The sequence below is a fragment of the Apium graveolens genome, chromosome 2 (assembly GCF_009905375.1).
Source record: "Apium graveolens cultivar Ventura chromosome 2, ASM990537v1, whole genome shotgun sequence".
NCBI lineage: Eukaryota > Viridiplantae > Streptophyta > Magnoliopsida > Apiales > Apiaceae > Apium > Apium graveolens.
In genome coordinates, this window is record NC_133648.1 from 172,264,367 (window position 1) to 172,288,358 (window position 23,992).

At 37.0% G+C, this 23,992-nt stretch overlaps 1 non-coding gene across 1 annotated transcript; it reads left to right on the top strand.

Moving 5' to 3' along the window:
- The first annotated feature begins 23,628 nt into the window (after positions 1-23,628).
- Positions 23,629-23,735, top strand: LOC141709182 (small nucleolar RNA R71). Its single transcript, XR_012569772.1, has one exon. It is a non-coding gene; the product is annotated as a small nucleolar RNA R71 (small nucleolar RNA).
- Positions 23,736-23,992: the final 257 nt, after the last annotated feature.

The following is a 23,992-nucleotide window of genomic DNA, read 5'->3' on the forward strand; positions in this document are numbered from 1 at the left end:
AGAATTCATTGTTTTGAAATTGAGATGAGAAAGTCTCTTGTGCCATAGCCAACTCTCATCTGACGATGCCTTTGCATAGAAACAATTGACATCAGGATTGCTTCCAGAGTTCATGTCAGCTACGAACAGATTTCCTTTTCGGATTCCAATTAAGGAGGGTTTTTCACTTTTCTTGAGCAGAATCTGACACTTCAGCTTGTCGAATAAAACATTGTAGCCGTTGTCACAGAACTGACTAATGCTAAGTAGATTGTGTTCAAGTCCTTGCACAACATACACATTTTCAATGATAACATTTCCAGCTAGCATACAGCCATATCCCTCCATTAAACCTTTTTTGTTATCTCCAAAGGTAACCACTGGGCCAACTTTCTCAACCACATTTGATAGCAGGGCTCTATCTCCGGTCATATGTCTTGACGATCCGCTGTCAAGAATCCACACTACCGGTTGTACCTGTTTAATGCCCTGCAATACAAATGGATTAGACCTTCTTCGGAACCCAAGCTTGGCTGGGTCCGGCATACTTGTAAAATTGGCCTTTATCAGGCAAAACAACATTCTTAATTTTAATATTCTCAACGTTCTCAATGACTGAACATTTGACCTTGTGAACAGCCTTGACAGATTTCTGTTTAGGCTTAGGCATAAATGTCTCCTTTCTAGCTTTAGGAGGACTAGCAGTCTTAGACCTATCATGCTTTCTATTATTCACATGTTGACGAGGAGTAGTCTTATCATTAGAAATATGCTTACCATTAAAATAAGCATACATCAGATTAAAAGCACAAGACATACAATCAGGAACACCACATGCTTTATGAGAGGGATTAACAATAGGCAACTTATGCATGGTAGACATGGCATTTGTGTTATCCAACTCATGTGTGTCTGAGTTAGTCTCAGTTGCTTTCACAACCTTGACTGGAACTTTTGACACACTTGACTTGGAGATAGCTTTCTCATTAGCATTATCTTCAGCACGGATTTCTTCTTGAATAATAAATGAGGTCTCATCAAATGGTTCAACAATTGATTCTTTATATAGGGGTTCATCAACACCCTTAAGCACATGTGGTACTTCCCTGTCTTTAGTACAGACATGAGGAGGGGAGTTTATGCCTAATTTTCCAATAGCAGCATTGTAATCATAACCTATTCCAGATGTTTGATTAACAGCTTGCTTATTGTAAAACTCTTTGGACTTCGAACAAGAATTAAAGTAAGCTTTAACTTAGCCTCAAGACCGGTGATCTTGTCTTTGAGAATAGTTTCAAGTTGTCTATAACAGTCAACTCTATTCTCTAGAAAAGATACTTGTTCTTTTAATTTATCTTGATTAATGTGCACAAGTCTTAATTCATTGACCTCTTTCTCAAGGTCTTTGAATTGGTGATTTAACAATTCATTATCACGACGAGCACAATCTAAGGAACCTCCTTGATGATAAACTAATTCAGCATCAGTAAATTTTACCTCTTTTCTTGACGATGAGGTGTTTGCATCACTAGCCATGAGAGCAAGATTCCCAACTTCTTCATCTTCACTGTCAGTATCATCCCAGCTTCTTCCCTTTGCTAGGTAAGCCCTTTCAGATTTACTCTTCTGATTAGAATCGTAAGAGTTCTTCCTAGCTTGTTTTGGCTTCCTGCATTCTGTGGCAAAGTGTCCCAACTTATTACAGTTGAAGCATCGAATGGTGCTTCGATCAACCATCCCTGTTTTATACCCACCACTGCTGGTGTTAGAGGATGAAGATCCACCTTTCTGGAATCTGTTGTAGTTGGACTTGTACTTGAACTTGGGATTCCTTTTGAATCTGACATTTGAGAATCTCTTGACAATCAGGGCCATTGACTCATCCTCCAATTGCTCCAGTTCTTCCAAGGAATAAAAATCATCTCCTGATTGATTTGTAGTAGGAGGATCAAATTCTGCTACTATCACATTAGCTTCAACCTTGGAAGACTGTACCATTCTTTCTGACTGTTGAGATTGTTGTTGATATTGTGGTTGTTGTTGTTATTCATCAGCTACTAGAGCAGTAGACGTGCTGACCACTCTTCCTTTCCCGTAAACTTCCTTCTGCTGAATCTGCTCCAACTCATAAGTCTTTAACTCACCATAGAGCCTATCCAAAGAAATCTCACTCAGATCTCTTGCTTCTCTTATGGCAGTGATTCTATGTTCGAGATGAGTTGGCAGTGTTAAAAGGAACTTTTTGTTGACCTCCCTGATGGAATAGTATTTACCATTAATGTTCAGGTTGTTGATCAATGCATTGTACCTCTCAAACACTTCAATGATTCCTACTCCTGGATTGGATTTAAAGTATTCATACTCAGAGGTTATGATTTCTAACTTGTTCTCCCTAACTTCCTCTCTGCCTTCATTAATAACCTCAATAGTTTCCCAGATATGTTTGAAATCTTTACAATTCATCACATGTCTATTCATCAAGGGATCAAGGGAATCTACTAAAATTAATTGAAGGCTACCATCCAGGGAGGCTTCTTCTATTTCAGCAGGAGAGAAATCCTCAGGATCTTTCACATAAGTTCTCGCTTTGGTGATCACCACATCATTTTCTATTACCTCTGGTTCAATAACCATAGGAATTTTTGGACCCTTCTTTAACACTTGCAGATATTTGGGATTAGCAACTTGTAAAAACAGTAGCATCTTCTTCTTCCACATAACATAATTTTCTTTATCGAAAAGTGGAATTTTAACGGTTCCAACTTTTTGTGTAGTCATTATGAATTTTTTGAGTGAATAAAAAATTCAAGGAGTGAAAGAAACACAAAAGTCTAGGATCTTGATTTGTACGTTAATCAGAAGGCTCTGATACCAATTGTTAGGTCTCAATATGTTTGTAGAAGGGGGGTTGAATACAAACAATACCGTTTAATCGTATAAAATGCGGAATAAAAATGTGAAACAAAATTCAAGTTAAATAAAATTATTATTAAACTTGAAAGGTGTTACAACAACGGTATCGTTTACAAGGGATTAATCTCAAATCAATTATTATAAATCTAAAATAAATTCGACATGAACTTTTTCTATTTTTGCAATTAAAAGATCAAATGCTAAATGCGATTTGAGATTAAGTTCTAGGGATTTTAATCCGCTAGATTGTTACACAAGAACAAGATAAATAATTCTAGTGGATTGGATTTAACTTTACAATCTAGAATTTTGATCTTGAATAAAGCAGATGAAAAATGAAATGTTGTGCCTTTGTTTTCTGCTTTTGCTCTTGACTTTTGTGTTCTGTATGATTGATTGCATGAATGTCTTCTGCTGCTTCTTTTAATCCAACAGTCGAGTAGAATGTACTGGCATGACAATCTCTTTGAACTGGCAAGACAATCAGAATGAACTAGCAAGACTTTCGGTATGACAATCAATTGTCATACCGATTGTCATAGTAGTTCAAAATCAGATTGTCTTACTGAATTAATAATAGATTTTAATGTAATAAAAAATCTGATAAGACAATCCTTTTGAATTAGCATGACTTTCGGTATGACTATTGATTGTCATATCGATTGTCATACTAATACAATCGGTTGTCTTTAAGAATTAATAACAGATTTTAAATCAATTAAAATCCTAAAAACCTTAATATTAATTCTGAATTAATTAATCAATTAATTCAATTAATCAATAAATTAATCTTTGCAGATATAATTTATTTTCTTAATTAAATTATATGACTTAATTAATTAATAGAGAATTAATACTAATCTTGAGCAGCATCCATTCTTTTGAATATCTTCTGAAAATCACTGGAATATATGAATCAATTCCACCACTTCAACGTTGACACTCGATGTACTGTCTGGTTCATGAGTGACTAACTTCCGTGACGTTTCTTCATGTCTTGACTTTGATTTTCTTCAGACTAAATCCTTGTAATTAATTGATACCCTGACGAGATCTCTGTCACTTGATTAAATCCACAATCTTGATTTATATCACTGAGGCTTGATCAATTTCTTGAGCTTCTTCCAGTGAATTAAGTCTTCAAGTCTGTAGATGAATAATGTTTCTTAACCCTTTGACAGATGTTACTTTGTGAGATCTCTCTGACGATAGATCCACTATTTACTTATTACATTCTTATTTGAGTTGAGTTAAATCCTCGAATATACGAATAGGCTATGTCATATGCCCTTCAACATATATTCACGTAACGATATTTACAACAACAGAATATTAATATAATATAGTACGCTTCCCGAAATTAATAATAATTTTTCGGAAAATTTGGACAACGACTCCTCTATTTATTGGACTACCCGTCGAAACATAATCGACGTCCAATTCCCAACAATCACTATTTTACAATTCGAATTTCGTTACGACTTTTAAAATAAATCACTATTTACGTTCCGAAAATAATTATACGAATCACTTTATTTGTTTTTTATATTTAGGACTCAGAATTAATCATCATTGTCCACCGTCGACTCGCCGAGACTTATCGTTGACGGCGGATAAATTTATTAGTGCTCGAAAATATTCGGGCGTCCAAATAAATTTCATCGATTAAAAATCATTTCCCCCACGAATTATTTTATTTATATCACGAAATCACACAAAGAAATTTCGGAAGAAAAATAAAAATTTACAAATCAGTAAACGAGCATCAGGAGCAAAACATACAGCTGAACCAACCACAACACAAACACTGCCCAACATGCGCACACGCGCCATCGTGCGTCGCACACACACACACTGAAACATGCACACACAGAGATTACATACACATAACACACATATACACATGAGTATATATATGCACCCAAACAGAAACACAACTGAGGCCAACAATCGGAAAAAGAAACGGCGGCCGGAAAATTACCAAGGCAGCGGCAAAATCACCGGAAAAGGAGAAAACTAGGGGAGAAGAAATAGGAGCAGGGGTCGTGGGGAAGAATAGGAAGAAATGAAAAGAAAAGAGAGGGAGAGATTGACAGATTAAGAGATACAGAGAGAGATGGATCTAGAGAGGTGAGATTAGATAGTGCGAGAGACACGCGGCCAAGAGGGAATAAACGGGGGGGTGTATTATTTTAATTTTTTTTTTCTAAATTACACTGCTGCTACCATGTAGCAATCAACATAAACACATATAATCTTGATAAACCAAATGCAATACACGTGTCTCGGATTAGCTTTTAAAAACTTTCCTGGTTCATTTTTTGATAAAATTACGAACCAGCTACGCATCAAAATGCATTGAAAAATTACAAATTTTGTACCAAAATTTTTGAAATATTCAAAAGTTAATAAAATAAAATTTTCATAATTTTTAAACCATTTTTGAAATGCAACTCATACCCGCATTTAATGATTTAACGAACAATCGTGCGGGTGATTTTAATCAGAAAAAATTTCTAAATAATTTTAAAATTTTTCAAAATATTCCAAACTTAATAAAATATGAATTCCCTAATTTTTGAAGCATCCTGGAATTAAATACTGAATTTACAAATAAATGCAATCAAAAAATCATTTAGAGATAAATAATTAATGAAATATTGATATCTAAATTTTATAATATCCCAAAAATAATTATTAAAATTATAAAAGCATAAAAACAATTTTGGAGACAATCCAAATGTTTATGAAAATAAATCTGTAATAAAAGCACTTTTAAAAGTGAACCAAAAACAATAAAGCTCAATATTTAATTATACAGATAATCCTCGTAAACCAATAACCACATATAATTGATAACAAAACATCACACAGTTGACAGGACCAATACACATATTTTATTTATTTAATTATTCAACAATTACACTTTTAAATAATACAAAATATACGAATCGTTATAACTATCATGTACCATGATCTTAAACTTTGTTCTTCTTGCAAAGAACTAACACTTGAATGTGTTTATTGAAAGCTATCACAGTCTTCAGTAAAAATTGATGAAACCCATGTGTCTCTGTTAGTATCATTAAGATCTACCTCAGCATATAGTCTCCAACCAACTTAATGTTGTTTATGAGTGGTGAACATAATTTCAAGAACTATGTCCCTTGATTTTGGCAATATTTGAGAAATGGATTCAAGTGTTTTAGTTGTAAGAAGAAATTTAATATATAAGATATGTGATTTTGAGATTGAGTGTGGTAAACTTTCCTGGAGAGAAAAAGAAAGTTTCAGTAGTATGTCATGAATAGACATTTTAAATAGATAAATACACTCAAAGATCATAATTCTTCTCTGTTTAGAATTTAACCTTTTCTTAATTTCTTCTTTGAAATTAGTGTCTTCCTGTAATGTGCTCAATCTGTACTGTAGTGAACATATGAACTCAAACAGAGATTAGTTTATCACATGCACTATTGAATTTTTTTTGAAATTAAGCATGCAGTACCAATTAGAATATGAATAGTCATAATCATTCAAGCAGAAACACGACAATAAACATTCATTCACTTAAGGAATCAAAGAAGGCAAAATATATTTTCATTAATAAGAAGAGGAGAAGTACAAGATTTTTAAAATTTTCAACATAAAATCCTAACTTAATCTAAACTACTCATTCTTATTCTGCCTTTTTGCAGCCTGCTCTGCCCTCATCGCCCGGTGATGATAAATCCTACTCATTGTCCCTGCAAGAGAAATAATATTCTCTTGCAGCTCAAGAGCTGTCTAACGGAAACGTTCCGCCAATTCAACATGTAGTTCTTCTTTAAGAAGAACTTCGCCGGTGAAGAAATGCAGTTCCAACTGGTCATCCCAAGAGAGACGATCATAGACTGAGTTTGGAACTTCGGTTGGGTGATAGATTTCACCGCAATACGAACCAGAAGTCCATATGGATCGAAGTACATCTTCTTATCACTTGAATTGAAGATTGGCATGTAGCATCCACCGTTGCGTTTGTAGAATTGAGGTTGAGCCATTTTTAATGAGTGTTTTTGAAGATTTGGATAAAAGGTTTGAGAAGATGAGGAGTTATGTATGAAAAAGGTAGTGAGAAGTTTTGGAGGGGGAAGGTATGTATTTATAGCAGAAGAGATAGAAACTGAAAAGACCCTTGATTACACATATAATAATTAAATATAGTATATATACACGATTACGCATATCTAGGTAAACAAAAAGTAATCTCTCTCTTCAGATTCCTATTCCCAATGTAAGTACTTGAGTGTTGATAGATACTTAGAGCAATAGTTAACCATGCAAGCAATTAAAAGATATTCCATTAACTCACTGTTAATTAAAAATACTAAGTAACCATTTATTTCGAATAAATTTAAAATAATCAATGAAATATAATAGTCAATCATGGTTTGACCATTATCAGTATTTTATATATGACTATCAGGATTATCGGTCAACACTAGTTTGACCAATATCGGAATTTAACAAATACTGTCAGGATCTATTAGTCAAAGCAAGTTTAAGTAATATCATAGCATATATGCATAATCAGTAGTTTAACATGCAGCTATCAGCTAGAATTCATAGAAGTTAATTTGCATGTTATTATGGCATCGGAATTAAACACAATAATCAGTATCTAACAAAAACTGACACATAATGAGATACCATGCTTTAAATATTAACAGTTATCAGAGTTTGAGAAATGTCCTGATATCATTCCCAATTCATTCACAGTCTTGTGAAAGTGGCTTCACGAAGAGGCTTGGTGAATATATCTGCTAATTGCTGATCTGTTAGAATAAAGATCAATTCCACTATACCTGCTTCCACATGTTCCCTTATAAAATGGTACCTGATGCTGATGTGCTTAGTCATTGAATGTTGCACTGGATTTCCTGTCATTGCAATAGCACTTTGATTATCACAATATATAGGAATATCATAATAGTCTAACCCATAATCCAGTAACTGATTCTTCATCCATAGAATCTGAGCATAATAGCTTTCTATAACAATATATCCAGCTTCTGTAGTTGATGTGGAAATTGACTTTTGTTTCTTGCTATACTAAGAAGCCAATCTGCCACCAAGAAAATGGCAGCTTTCAGAAGTGCTTTTCCTATCTATTTTGCATCCTGCAAAATCAGCATCTGAATATCCAATTAGCTTAAAGTCTGAATCTCTAAGATACCATAATCCCAGATTCATGGTGCCTTTGAGATTTTTAAAAATTATTTTCACGGCTAACAGATGAGGTTTCTTTGGATCAGCTTGGAACTTTGCACAGAGACAGGTAGCATACATGATATCAGGTCTACTAGCAGTCAAATATAGGAGTGATCCAATCATACCTCTACAGTTAGTTATATCTACTGAAGAACCAGCATTTAAATCTAACTTGGTTACATGGCCATGGGAGTTGATGTAGTTGAGTAGTCTTGCATTCCAAATCTTTTGAGCAAATTCCTGGTGTATTTGGATTATTTTATGAAGATCCCTTCATCAATTTGTTTAACTTGTAACCCCAGAAAATAACTCAATTCTCTCATCATACTCATTTGATACCTAGATTGCATTAACTTTACAAATCTCTCACATAGTTTATCATTAGTAGATCCAAAAATGATATTATCAACATATATCAATACCAATAACAAGTCCTTGCCATGGTAAATATAAAAGAGAGTTTTGTCAATTATACCTCTTGTGAAACCAATTTTTAACAGATATAGAGCAAGTATTTCATATCAGGCCCTTAGAGCTTGCTTCAATCCATAGAGTGTTTTATCCAATAAGTAGACATGATCTAGATACTTTGGATCAATGAACCCTGGAGACTGTTCAACATAAACTTCCTCTTCAAGTTCTCCATTTATAAATGCACTTTTTACATCCATTTGGAACACTTTAAAATTCTTGTGAGCAGCATAGGCTAGAAAAATTCTTATTGCCTCAAGCCTTGCAACTGGAGCAAAAGTCTCATCATAATCAATGCCTTCTTGTTGTGAATAGCCCTTTGGAATCAGTCATGCTTTGTTTCTTGTAACAATGCCTTCATTTTCAGTTTTTTTTTCTGAACACCCACTTTGTGCGAACTATAGATATATTCTTTGGTCTTAGCACAAGAGTCCAGACTTTGTTCCTTTCAAATTCATTAAGCTCCTTTTGCATTGTTGTAACCCAGTCAACATATTGAAGAGCTTCTTCCACCTTCTTGGGTTCAGTTTGAGATAAAAAAGAATAGAAAAGACATTCTTGAGTGGCTTTTCTGGTTATTACACCACTATCAGGGTTTCTAATGATTAAGTCAGGTGTGTGTGACTTACCCCATTTTTTTGTAGATAAACGTTGACTCCTTGAAGAAGAACCTCCCCCTTGATCCATAAACTCTCTGTTATTTCTTTGACTAGTACCATTATCATTTCCTGATGCTCCCCCTGAATTAGTGTTCCCATTATTATCAGTATTTGACTCATCAGATGTTACGACCGGCATTTTGTGTAATATTATTTGTGAACTCTGTATAATATTTGAGTCGATTATAAATATACTTATTGATCATACATATGTGTGAATAGAATTTGCTGCGTTATAAATTGCTTTACTCAGAATATAAATTTTTCAAAGCGATAGTTTTATTAATTGCTCCTATTTTTTATTTATAAAGAATATTCTTTACCATGGAAAATTATCTTTTAAAAATTATTTCATTCACAAATTTTAAAAGTGATCTCATAAATTTCTAAAAATCCAAGTTATTTTATGGTATAAATTTTATAATTTTTGAACTTTTATTTTATTTTATAAAAATAGATCTTTAAAAATTAGTTGTTAAGTAATTAGCAAATTACATGAATATCCTTGCATGCAAATACCCTCCCATTCAACTAAAGGCCTAAAAATACAATTATAACCCCCACTAACTCTCATTTTGCTAGCCAAATTACCTCTTTGTCCTTGCATGCAAAATGGCCTAAGTTGGGAGGTTATTCTTGTCAATTCTCATTTCCACCCACTTCTTTTAGTCAATCAAAATCATAAAAACCAAAATTCAAGGTGTTTTGATCATTCACCCCAATCCACACTCCACACTCCACCCTCCCTTCTTCTCCTCCCTCCCCTCTCGGCTCCTCCTCCCTCTCGGCAATTTCCATAGTCGAGGCCCCCCATCCCCTTCTTTCCTTCGTTCTTTCAATCAAAAATTCATCTTATATTCAAGTAATCCTACTCCCTACATTCAAACCATAGTTCATAAGATTTGAGTTAGAATCATGTGTCATAAGTTAGTTCAAATCAGGACCCTTTTCTGCCCAAAAAAATAGGAGAAGCATAGACTTTAAGCTTAGGCTTAGGGAGGCCCAAGCTAGGCCCTTGAGCCACATCAAGTTTGGGAGTTGGATTATGATAAGAGAGTATAGTGTAAAAGTTTTGGAGGTAAACTTGAAGTGTAAGAGTGTCAAATGCACCCAAGAAACCTTAGATGTGATTCTGAAATTTACTATAATGAGCACATTCACTTACCACATAGTTTTAGAACACTTAGGAGTGAAGTTTTGGTTGACCACCATAGTTGAAAGATAGTATAAAGTTAGTAGAGTGAAAGGCCCAAGTCAGGGTCAATAGGAATTGGATGGTTTAGTAAAGGCACATCGAGTTAGGAGGCCAAAATTTGGAGTTTTTGTCTAGTTTAGCGACCAAGTGACTTAAGTAAGTGGAGTAAGATCATCCAAGCCTAGTGATGCAATATGGTGTGTGTGATATTATTTGGTACTTAAATATGGTATGTGAGCATATGTGGCTATGTGTACTATTATGATTATAAGGTGATTGTATATTGTGTGTATATAGGCCTAAGTGCCATTATGTTTAAATTTTGGTTTACAAATAGGTTGAGTTGGTAAGAATATATTATAATGAGGTTATTAATATTTGTGTAGGATCTCGAGACGAGGGTAAACTTTCCATTAAGGTCGAGTAAAGCTTCCAGTTGCTCCTACCTGCCAGTCAAGTCCAGCCTTTCTCAAGGCAAGTGATTCAACCTGCCTTTTTCGTTTACACTGCAAGTGTGTGATAACTAGTTCATATATATGACGCGAGTATTTTAATTCACCTTGATATACATGAACCAAGTAGTTTCGAATCTATATCCGTAGTATATGAAAATGACATGAACCATCAAGTATTTATTTCAAGTAGTTTAACTTTACTAGAAGATTGTTATGCAAGTAAATCAAAGTTCTATCATGCTAGTATACCCAAGTAATTGTGATGTTGAACCATGTGCAAAGTTATACTCAGTAACCTTATCTTAATACCTAAAAGTCAGTTATTCCTTAATGATTATCCATGTTTGTTTGATAACCCTATCTTTACCCTAAAGCATGACACTCTGTTATACCTTGAGCCTATGTTCACTTTCTCTATATACCTATGTCTCATATGGAACCAATAATGCTCATCTTCTCTACATTTTAATACTTATACCTCATTTGGAACCATTAATGCTTACGTTTTCTATATTTTTAAATACCTATGTCTTAACTGGAAACATTACCTAGAACCTCATTTGACCTTGTTCCTTTATATTATCCGATAACCTTGCTAAATCTCACTGTCAAAATCCTTGTATATAGAAACCTTGCAATTCCCTTGATAAAGTATAGTCTAGTTGATCATGGCCTTGAAATTTAGTGGACCTTTTCCCTGTGCTTCAAAGTTGATCTAGAACCTTTGATAAAGATGTTCATTGTTCAATAGTTTAACCATCACTTGGCATCAAATAAATTTGTTTTAAAATAAAAAAGTTAAAATTTGGATTTCCAGTCCCAAAGGGGGACAAATATTTTCTTTAGTGGATCTGGACTGAGACGCAAGTCCTTTCTGCTCTTAATTTGTAGGCTTAAAAGTTGCCTAGGGATCCCATTAATGTTCTAGAACCCAGTGAGGTTGGGTATTACTTCACAGCTGATCACCGGCTGTAATTCGTAGCGTCATAAAATGGTTTTGTTAAAGAAATGGTTTTGAATTGTTTTGTTACAAATAAATGATGCCATCACTCAAAAGTTTATCTCTTGTTATTATTAGCTCTACCTTCACATTGTTATCTTTTTATCTCGATTTATGTACTGTATTGTATAGCACTTGTTGAGCATTTGGCTCACTACTTGCTTTCACCCTGATATTTCAGCGAGCAGATATGGTTAGATTCAAGCAGACAGCGCGTAAGACTTGTGATGCCGATGCTTATGTCCGAGTTCAGGTAGATTAGTGATCGTTATGTGTGAGGACTCAATATTAGAAATCAGGTTGTAATAGTTAATAGTGTTGGGCTATTCCAAACCCTAACTGTAAGATCTTGGATTCGGTTGTATTTATTTTCTTTTGTTAACTATTGTAATAATTTGTATAATATATATTGTTAAGTCGGGGCGTGGCAGGTTTTGGTATCAGAGCTATGGTTTAGAGTCCCTGGATAGCCCAAATAGGTTATAGGATATATGTATAAGTTATAGGATATTATGTGAGAGAGTAGGTTAAGCGAATCTATCATTAATACTCCTCTTATATATATCTATGTATTGTTTATCAGCAAAGGGCGCATTCCTCATCATCCTCTGGGTCGACTGACACTATTATTTTCTCTGTGTATGCTGAGTTGAGGCGCGAGTTCGACATGCTTCAGGGCAAGTACGACCATAAATTTTACCATTAAACACACTCAGAACATCATTTAGAAATGAATAATTAATGAAATATTGAATAAAATCCCAAAATAAATATTTGCATTATAAAATTATAAAACCAATTTTAGAAACAATCCAAGTACTTATGGAATTAAAACTGCCTTGGTGGAAAGCCAATTGTGATTGTGAGATTCTTTATCATCTAGGAAAAGCCAATATGGTGGCTGACGCCCTTGGTGGAAAGGAGAGACGCAAGATGATAATGTCTTCGGAAGAGTTGATAAGAGATTTCGAGAAAATAGAAATAGAAGTGAAGGTAACCGGAGCCGGTACCCAAAATCTGTTTGAGATTGCAATACAACCCGAATTATTGGAAAATATCATATTATGCCAAGAAAAAATGATGAATGAAGGCAGAGATCCAATGACGGCAGAAGAGATTAATATCGAGAAAGATGATAAGGGAATAGTGAGATATTCCTACAGAATTTGGGTTCCAAACGTTCAAGAGCTTAAGGACGAGATCTTAGATGAAATCCATAGTTTGAGGAATAAGATTTAGGGCAAACCCTGAATGTGATGGTCAGGGAGGTCACCATCAGGAAAGAAGGAACCCATAACATAATGAAATGGAAAACAAGGATTTTTAACGTACAAGATAGCTCCGATTATGGGAGAAGGATTAATCATTTCATACTGAGAAAACAGAAGTCGAGCAAGATAGGGAGAACTGGGATGGTACTCCTATGGGACAATTTATGGACCTGCCTAAACAAAAATTATACTTTTATATCCTACCACCACCATGAGGAAATAATGCGGTGGGAAATTCTTTCAGGACCTTTAAGTCACTAAGCTCTCAGAGTTAGAAGGAACAAGCTAACCTAGTCGAGGCAAGAGCCTAGCTAAAGGAAATAAAGGAATCATTTGGGATTCTAAATGATTGATGAAGCGCAAAAGATTATTTTTTTCCCTCTTACCTTCGTAAGAGAGAGGCCACCCGTTGGTGAAAGGCCAAGAAAGACATGGCGCCAGAGGTTATAATAAATTGATTAAAGTTCAGTCAATTGTTTTCAGGAAAGTACTTCCCAAGGTTATAGAGATAGTGTAAAACTTTAGAGCCAGAACAAAGGCGGACGAGTATGATGAATTATGAATCTAAGTTATAAGAGTTGTCAAGATTCGTCCCGAGGACACGAATCCCAGAACGACGCGATGTTTGAAGTCAATGATTAGTGGGTTCATGAAATGATTGTAATAGAAAGGAAAATAAAAAATATTGAAGTGAAAAGGAATATAAGGCAATAGAGTTTGAGGAATGGTAAGGGAGTTGGGTATGAGGAAACCCAACAGACTCATAGTAATAGAAATAGAAAAGTATATTATCATCTATATGATGGTGATTCACCATGAGTTAAAGTTGATGGTTGAAGGCATAAATGATATATATATATATATATTAACCCCTTTAAGTTGGGGGTATTCGAAGACACTTCGAGATAGATCAATGGATTAGTAAGGAAACACGGATGGACTGAGGAGACAGGATAACAAGATATTAGGAAAATGGGATGAAGGAAGTGACCTTCAAGAATGTGAAGTGTATGTAAGACTGGTGGCTTGATACCCAGAAAGGGAGATGCCAGGTATAAAAGATATCCCAATATTGAGATGACGGTTGAGATAAATAATGGAGATAAATGAATAGTTAGAACTAAAAAGTTCACATTCAAAACGACCAATATCTTCTAGAACATCCCTATTATCATTACCAAATTATGATAGAAAAGTGGATAACCATTGTTATCTTTCGGAGGCCATATGGATTGACCTCAACTTGAATAAGGATGCTATTGTGAAATTTGGTCTAGACTATCAGGGTGGCAATGATTGAATAAGATAATCTATCAAGGATATTGTTAGTCGCTAAACCTACGCTAATATTACACGCAAGTATACAAGTTCGCAAGTAGTATAAGATATAAATCAGATTCGATCCCACAGAGACTGTATTGGTTAACTATCTAAATTATGTACCTAAGCAACAATGTATAATTATTATTCAATGCTAAGACGATAACAAAGTGAGGATGTTTAAAACTAAGAATTACTCCAACTATTATAACTACGAGAATAAGATAGACTGAGTTAATATATATGACAGACATGGGATTCTAACTTCATTAAGTAATTCATTCAATAGTCTTATTATTCTCAACCTTAGCATGCAATGGTGATGACACTAATCAGACAACACGAAACTGATAAACGCCAACTTTCGTTGCACGAGTACCATTCTACTAGACATCCACAAAAGAGATAGAAGCTAAATAGGCACCAATTATATTGAGACCCTATATATCTATAGAATTTGACAACATAACCGTTTAAGCACAAGTTATCTATCTTGATTACATAGGGCAAGTAAGATGGTTAAAATTACCTACAAATCATGCATAACAATACATGAACCTATGCTAGCATGGAAAGTTCTAAATCCTTAAATTCACTTTCACTTCATTAAGAATTAACATACTATCTTATAAGTTCGCGACGCTCACAAGACGAATAAGCATAAACATAACTAGGATATCATACAATCACCACACACTAAGGCATCAAATAAATTAACTAAAGAAATCCATAAATAAATCTGTTAGAACCCCACGATAACGATTAGCCCATAATAGAACTAATCGCCAACGTGGGTTCCAATGAAAACATAATATGGAAAACGTAGTCTTTATACGAATAAATAAACCAAAGTACACACAAGAATATAGGTTCAAACAAACAAGAAACAAGCATCCAAATTACAACTCAAACAAAGATTAACAAGAATAAACTAGATCATCTTCGCCTTTATTGAATTATGCCAAAAAGATCTCTTGTCGTCTTCTCCTTCCTTGATGTCTTCAAAACTCTGAATTATATCTTGAAAAATGACCTAAGTTATGTTTATATAGCAGTCCATGCACCCCAGGAGTCCAGAATTCGAATTGCACAAGAATCAGGATTTTAACTCCCGATCCAGCGTGGTCGCGCGCTTCACCAGCGTGGGCATGCTGACTTTCTGTTCCCTGGCACGGCCGCGCGTAACATCAGCGCGGGCGCGCCTGCCTTCTGCCAAAACTTTTTTTTTCTTTTCTTTATTCCTTGAAGCTTCGAGCCAGTCTTTCAAGCATTTATTCCAACACATCCTAAACACCATATTAGCATCAAAACAATGCTAATTCACCTAATTCACGAAGTAAAGCCTGAAATGCAAAAACACTTAAAAACACTTAAAAACACGTTAAAACACAAATAACTTGAGTACAAATACACCAACTCAAAGCTTATTAGAGCATAAATAAGTGTCATAAATGCCACTTAACACACCCCCAAACTTGAATCGATGCTTGTCCTCAAGCATAAACAGACTCAAAGAACAAGAAATAAAAAAATGCATGAATGCAACTAATATGAATGCAACGATCCCCAAAGAATAACTAAACCAATAAACTAGCAACACCTCAGCAAATGCAATTATTCGCATAAAGATCCATCAAATCTCACAAATCAATCTACATACCAGAGACGTGTGTGTGTGTGTGCAAATGCTTACATATATACTATAGTAACTAGAACGACAATCATAACTCGCTACTTATCAAGACAATCACAAGTTTATAAACAGAATAAAAGCTAGACTCAAAATAACTTATAACACTTCAATTCTTATATCGGAATTAATCATGGATTCATGCTTTTATTCATACAAAACAAAACACATACGCTTATTTGATCATGTAATGAGTGAGGTCCACAAAAGACTTATACAATAGCACCCATGTAGCGAGCGTTAGGTTAGCGGATCCCAGACTATAGAAGCCTTAGGTCACTAGGCACAAAGTCCCCTAAGAACTTAATAACTCGAGTACTAAAGAGCCCACTCGTGATCAATTATACATAACACTAATTCTTTTTTTTTCTCTCTTTTTTTTCTTTCTTTTTTTTCTTTCTCAATAATTTCTGAATGAGTGCATTTCGCTCCATCTCATTCAACCCTAGACTACTCATAAAAATATGAGCCGGCTACTAGCCATTTGACACCTAGCCACACAACTAGCATTGAAATCCAATTTCGTCCAATTTCTAAATATCCATGTCTTTTATTATTAAGAGAATACCCTAAATTCTAAATATAAACAAGCGATTAAACCTCGACAAACCAACAAATCATGACTACAATCTAGCACTAAATACGGCATCACTACACTAGCATTAATATCACCAATAAATCGGAAAAATTATCTAAGGGAATCATAATATAATGCAAATACATGAAACCACATGAACAAATTATCATAAAAACTACCAAAAATAAAAAAAACTACATGGCAAAATATATGCAACTATATAAATTAAACTATCATGAACATGCAAACTATATGAGACTCACACAAACATATTCCTTCAACTACTACCCCCAAACTTAAAATGTTCACTGTCCTCAGTGAAGGTAATAGTAAGGAATCAGGCATACCTATTCCGAATCAGAATCATCACCTTCAGCGGGTGGAGTATCAGGTGTGTCCGGAGGTGGATACACGGAATCCTCACCAAAGACTGGCCACTGGATGTCAACTACCGTATCTCTAAATGCAGTCCCAAGTGCCTGGGTAAGATCACGTACAAACTGACTGTGGATGTCGTGCATCGTATCCTTCCTCCATGCAAGATGCCTATACTGCGTCGAACTCAAATCAGCTCCCATATCTGCTCCTGCTGCTGCTGCGATGGTCCCCCTTCATCTCCTAACTGAGATCTCCATGCAGTCCTGCTCGCATAACCAGCAGCTGGCCTCCCACCAGGTAGGTGGTCAAAATAGTATCCAAGTCCCTTCAGATCGGGCATGCCTCCATCCCATTCCCGCATCGTAGCCAAAGTAGTGCTATCGATCGGAGCACTCAGAATCTGTAACTGCTCATGTGCGGGCCAATGTACACCAACTGTCACACACAACTTCGTCACCACAAACGCATACGGAATAGACCCCGTAGTGCTTGCCCTCAAAAACCTTAAAATACCCTGGTAGATAATAATCCCCAAATCAATGTAATCTCCCTGCAGAATGCCCCACAACAGCCGTGCACGCTCAACAGTAACCTCATGCACATGCGAAGATGGCATGATATTAGCACATATAAAAGCGTTCTAGGCACGGACAAACCTTTTAATACCGAATGCCGGAAACGTAGAATACTCGGCGGCTGTGCCCCTCATGATCTTCCAGTGTGTGTCGGGACGGCACAGAGTAGCAACAATGAGATCCAGATCAAAGTCCTCTAGAGTCTTATCGTTCCAGGTATCCTGCCCCACCTTCCTCGCAGGCTGCTCAATCACTGTCCTTATAACCTCAATACTATACTCAACAGTCCTCCCTCTCACGACCGTAAAACCATTCTTCTCCTCCTTGGCGTTAGCGTAGAACTCCCACACAACACTGATGGGTACAGCCGCGGGAGCCTCACAAAAAGGAACCCAGCCCATCTCCAAGATCATCTCCAACAACTTATCATCGTTCCCAGATGGCAGAAAACCTCTCTCCTTAGCAATAGGCTTCGCGAGAAGCCTCGTGTACTCCTCCTCAGCCTCAGGAGTAGAAAAAACTGGGCCTCACACCACTCGCAATAGAAGAATCGGTGGAGCTACTTCCAACTTGAGTTCTCTGTCTTTTGGGTGCCATCGGGATTGAATAAGAGTGAATAAAAGCTTAAGTGTTTAGAGAGAATATGTGTTTGAGAGTTTGTGAATTGGTGGAGAAGATATATGTAAGTGTATGTATTTAGAGGTGGAGGGGTGTGAATTTGATAAGGAATAGAAGTGGGATTGATTATAGGAATCGTGGGAATAATGGAATTGATTGGGAGAGGGAATTATGGGATGTGGTAGAGTAAAAATCGAGTTAAAATTGATTTTGGAATTAAAATCCCAATTTTCTCTAATAAAACTGATGTATTTATTTTTTTTCGAACAGGGACCGGTGCGGCCGCGCGCTGAGACGGCGCGGGCGTGCTTAACTTCTTCAAAACCGGCGCGGCCGAGCTCTAGAACAGCGTGGGCGCGCATGGCTACTAAAAACGGCGCGGCCGCGCGCTTGGTCAGCTCGGGCGCGCCCAGCTTTTGTAGTTGGCCCTAGAATTTTTTTCTTTTTCTGATTTTTTTTGTGATATTTTCCTTTCTTCTTGCTTCCTCTACATACTCATGTACAACATACTTGGGTTGCCTCCCAAGAAGCGCTTCTTTTATGTCGCTAGCTCGACGTAGAATCTCGAGATTAAGTGGATAATAAAACGGCACTAGCCACCTCACGGTTTGCCATATCACCATAATAATGCTTCAACCATTGACCATTTATCTCGAATGCTTGGCCCAGATCATTCTCAACAATTTCCACCGCTCCATGTGGAACCACAGTTTTGATAATAAAAAGGACCTGACCATCTTGACTTCAACTTTCCAGGAAAAAGACAAAGATGAGAGTTAAATAAAAGCATTTGTTGCCCCGGCACAAATTTCTTGAGGACTAGACCCCGATCGTGCAACTTCTTGACTTTCTCCTTGTACATTTTGTTGTTCTCATAAGTTTGAAGTCGAAATTCGTCAAGTTCATTTAATTGAAGCATCCTTTTCTTTCCAGCTGCATCCAAGTCTAGATTCAATTTCTTTAAAGCCCAGTATGCTTTATGCTCGAGCTCCAAGGGCAAATGACACCCCTTGCCATAAACTAATTGAAACGGTGACATTCCCAATGGAGTCTTATAAGCTGTTCTATACGCCCAAACAGCTTCATCAAGCTTCAAAGACCAATCCTTCCTAGATGGACACACCACTTTCTCTAAAATGCGCTTGATTTCTTTGTTAGATACCTCAGCTTGACCATTTGTTTGAGGATGATAAACCGTAGCAATGCGATGATTCACATTATACATTTTCATCATAGCAGTAAACTTGCGATTGCAAAAATGTGACCCCTCATCACTGATTATGACTCTTGGAGTTCCAAACCTTGTGAATATCTGCTTGTGAAGAAAATTAAGCAGCACTTTCATATCGTTCATTGGCAACGCCTTAACTTCAACCCATTTTGACACATAATCAACCGCCAACAGGATATACTGATTGTTGCAAGAGGAGACAAATGGCCCCATGTAGTCAATTCCCCAAACATCAAAGACCTCAACCTCGAGAAGCACATTAAGAGGTATTTCATCCTTCTTAGACATAATACCCACTCGTTGACATCGATCACATTTCAAAATGAACTGATGTGCATCTTTAAACAATGTTGGTCAAAAGAAACCAGCTTGAAAAACCCGAGCTGCTGTCTTTTCTCCACCATAGTCTCCTCCATAAGCCATTGAGTGGCAATCTCGCAAGATCCCCCCCCCGTTTCGCTATAAGGAATACATCTCCTGATGATTTTGTCAGCTCCTTGTCTAAAAAGAAATGGCTCATCCCACATATACCACTTCACTTCATGTAGAAACTTCTTCCTTTGAGCATAAGATAGGTCGGAAGGCATGATGTTACTCACAAGGTAGTTCACAATGTCTGCAAACCAAGGCTCTTCTTCTTGCACTCCAAATAGGTGGTCTTCGGGAAAAGACTCATTTGTCAATATCTTATCCAATAAAGTAGCATTATGATTCTCTAAACGCGAGAGATGACCATCAACTTTATTTTCAGTTCCTTTTCTGTCCTTGATCTCTATTTGAAATTCTTGGAGCAAAAGAACCCATCGAATCAATCTAGGATTAGAGTCCTTCTTCGAGACAAGATATCGAATGGGGCGTGATCCGTGAAAACTGTCACCTTAGTCCCAAGTAGGTAAGATCGAAATTTCTCAAAACCATAGACAATAGCTAAAAGCTCTTTCTCCGTAGTAGTATAATTCAGTTGAGCACCATTGAGAGTCTTACTAGTATAGTAGACCATATGAAATATGTTGTTCTTCCTCTACCCAAGAACTGCTCCAACTGCATAATCATTTGGATCGCACATCATCTCAAAAGGCTCATTCCAATCAGGTGCCGTGATTAGACTCTCCTTCAATGTATCAAACGTTGCAAGGCACTCGTCATCAAATTTGAAAGGGACATATTTCTCTAGTAAACTACATAATGGCTTTGAAATTTTTGAGAAGTCTTTGATGAAATGCCTGTAGAAACCCGTGTGACCAAGAAAACTGTGAATTCCCTTGACAGAAATAGGTGGGGGGAGATTCCCAATGACCCCTACCTTGGCCTTATCCACCTCAAGACCCTTACTAGAAACTTTGTGCCCAAGAATGATGCCCTGACGCACCATGAAGTAACATTTCTCCCAATTGAGAACCAGATTGGTCTCAACGCACCTCTTGAGAACGTGTCCAAGGTTTTACAAGCATTCATCAAAAGAATCGCCAAAGACCGAGAAATTATTCATGAAAGCTTCCACATTCTGGTCAATCATGTCAGAAAAGATGGCCATCATGCATCTCTGAAAAGTGGTCGGTGCAACACACTGACCAAAAGAAACTTGTCTGAAGGCGAAAGTACCAAATGGACAAGTGAGGGTAGTCTTCTCCTGATCTTCCGGAGTGATACAAATCTGATTGTAGCCCGAATAGCTATCCAGAAGACAGTAATATTCATGACCAGCCAACCGGTCAAGCATCTGATCAATGAAGGGCAATAGAAAATGGTCCTTCCTAATGGCCTTGTTCATCTTCCTGTAGTCCATACAAACTCTCCACCCCGTGACTATTCGTGTAGGGATAAGCTCATTCTTCTCATTTGCTACCACAGTGATACCACCTTTCTTTGGCACACATTGAACCGGGCATACCCATGAATTGTCAGAGATAGGGTAGATGATCCCTGCATCTAGCCACTTTAGAATTTCCTTCTTCACTACTTCCTTCATTATTGGATCAAGTCTTCTTTGCTGCTCGACTGTAGGTTTGCTACCTTCTTCTAGCAGAATTTTATGCATGTAGTAAGAAGGGCTGATTCCCTTGATATCTACTATAGTCCATCCAATTGCCGATTTGAACTCTCTCAGAATTCTCAAAAGCTTTTCCTCATCGCTACCTGAAAGGTCATATGCAATAATGACAGGAAGAGTAGATGCATCACCTAAAAAAGCATACCTCAAATATTCAGGTAAAGGCTTAAGCTCAAGAGTAGGAGCTTCCTCAATGGAAGGCTTGAGGCGTTTAGGAGCTTTGTTCAATTCCTCAATTCCAAGAGATTCAAAAGGCATATCAATCTTCCTTTTCCAGGGAGAAGCATTCAAATATTGCAATTGCTTATCCTCTTCATCATCTTTGCTATCTGAATTTCCCAATAAGGTTTTTTCTAAGGCATCAGACCTTAGCAATTGATCAAGTTCCGATGTAACCACCGAATCGACCAACTCGACTTTTAAGCACTCCTCATTATCAGTAGGAAATTTCATAGCATTGAACACATTGAAAGTTACATCTTGATCCAACACTCGCATTGTAAGCTCATACTTCTTCACATCAATCAAGGTTCGGCCAGTTGCTAAGAAAGGCCTTCCCAAGATTATGTGAATCTTCTTATCCTCCTCGAAATCAAGAATGACGAAATCAGCGGGGAAGATGAGTTTATCCACCTTGACCAAGACATCCTCCACAATACCTCTCAAATATGTAATAGAACGGTTGGCCAATTGCAAGGTCATGTAAGTTGGTTTGGGATCAGGTAAGTCCAATTGCTTGAAGATTGACAAAGGCATCAGATTGATTCTAGTTCCCAAGTCACATAAGCATCTGTCAAAAGACACTTTCCCAATAGTATATGGAATAGTAAAGCTTCCTGGATCCTTAAGCTTCAGAGGAAACTTCTGCTGTAGCACAACACTGCATTCCTCCGTGAGAGCGACAGTTTCTATCTAGCTTCACTTTCCGAGAGAGAATACCTATCATAAACTTTGCATAACTAGGCATCTACTCGAGAGCCTCAACGAAAGGTATGTTGATATGAAGTTTCTTGGACACCTCCAGAAACTTCTCGAATTGCTTGTCCAGCTTTTTCTTCTGCAGCCTCTTAGGAAAAGGCGGTGGAGGATAGATCTGTTTCTCCCATGTATTACCCTCAGGAAGAGTGTGCTCAATAGTAGTCTTCCTTGGTTCCACTTCGTCATCCTGCTACTCTACTTCTTTCTCAGCTCTAGCTTTTTCATCCAACTCTTGAGTTTGTTCAGGATTAGCAACCTTTCCAGACCTTAAAGTGATTGCCTTTACCTGCTCCTTAGCTTCCTTCTTTCCAGGCACTTCATTGTCACTAGGTAGTGTACCAGGCTGACAATTTAGCAAAGCATTGGCAATTTGCCCAATTTGATTTTCCAAGGTCTTGATAGAAACTGCTTAGTTCTTGCACATAAGTTTCAACTCCTCTAATTCAGATTTTTCATTAGTTGATTGCAGTTGGAGTTGTTATTTTGGTGCATACTGCGGTTGCTGGAAACCAGGGGATTGTACTGCTTAGCTGAATACTAATGATAAGGCTGTTGAACCGCATTCTGAGCGTTGCTCCAACTGAAATTAGGATGATTGCGGTTGTTTGGATGATAGGTGGCTGGAACAGGTTGCTGTGACCGCTGGAAGTTGCTCACGAACTGAGCCGATTTATTCGAAATTGCGCATTGATCAGTCTCATGGGCACCAGCACAAAGCTCATAGACACTAGTGATTTGATTAACTCCATAATTAGCCAAAGTGTCCACCTTCATTGTCAAAGCCTTAAGTTGGGCAGCTATAGCAGTTGCTGCATCCAACACCAGAATTCCTGTAACTTTTCCCTGAGTCAGTCTCTGGGAAGGATTCTGGTACTCATTAGCAGCCATCAGTTCAATAAGTTCATAAGCTTTATCGTAGCTCTTAGCCCACAAGGCTCCTCCTCATGCTGTATCAAGCATGGGCCTAGAAGTAGGACCCAATCCATTATAGAAATAGTTGATAATCATCCAATCAGGCATGTCATGGTGTAGGCACTTCCTTAGCATCTCCTTATATCGATCCCAAGCCTCACACAGAGATTCTCCAGTTTACTGTGCGAACTGGGTAAGAGCATTCCTGATTGCTGTAGTCTTCGCCATGGGAAAAAATTTAGTGAAAAACTTTTGAGCAAGATCTTCCCAAGTTGTGATAGACCCTGCCAGTAGTGAGTGTAACCAGCACTTAGCTTTGTCCCTCAAAGAGAATGGGAAGATTCACAGCTTGATAGCATCTTCAGTCACACCATTGAACTTGAAAGTGTTGTAGATCTCGATGAAATCCCTGATGTGCATGTTGGGGTCTTCGGTAGGAGAACCCCCAAACTGAATTGAGTTTCGTATCA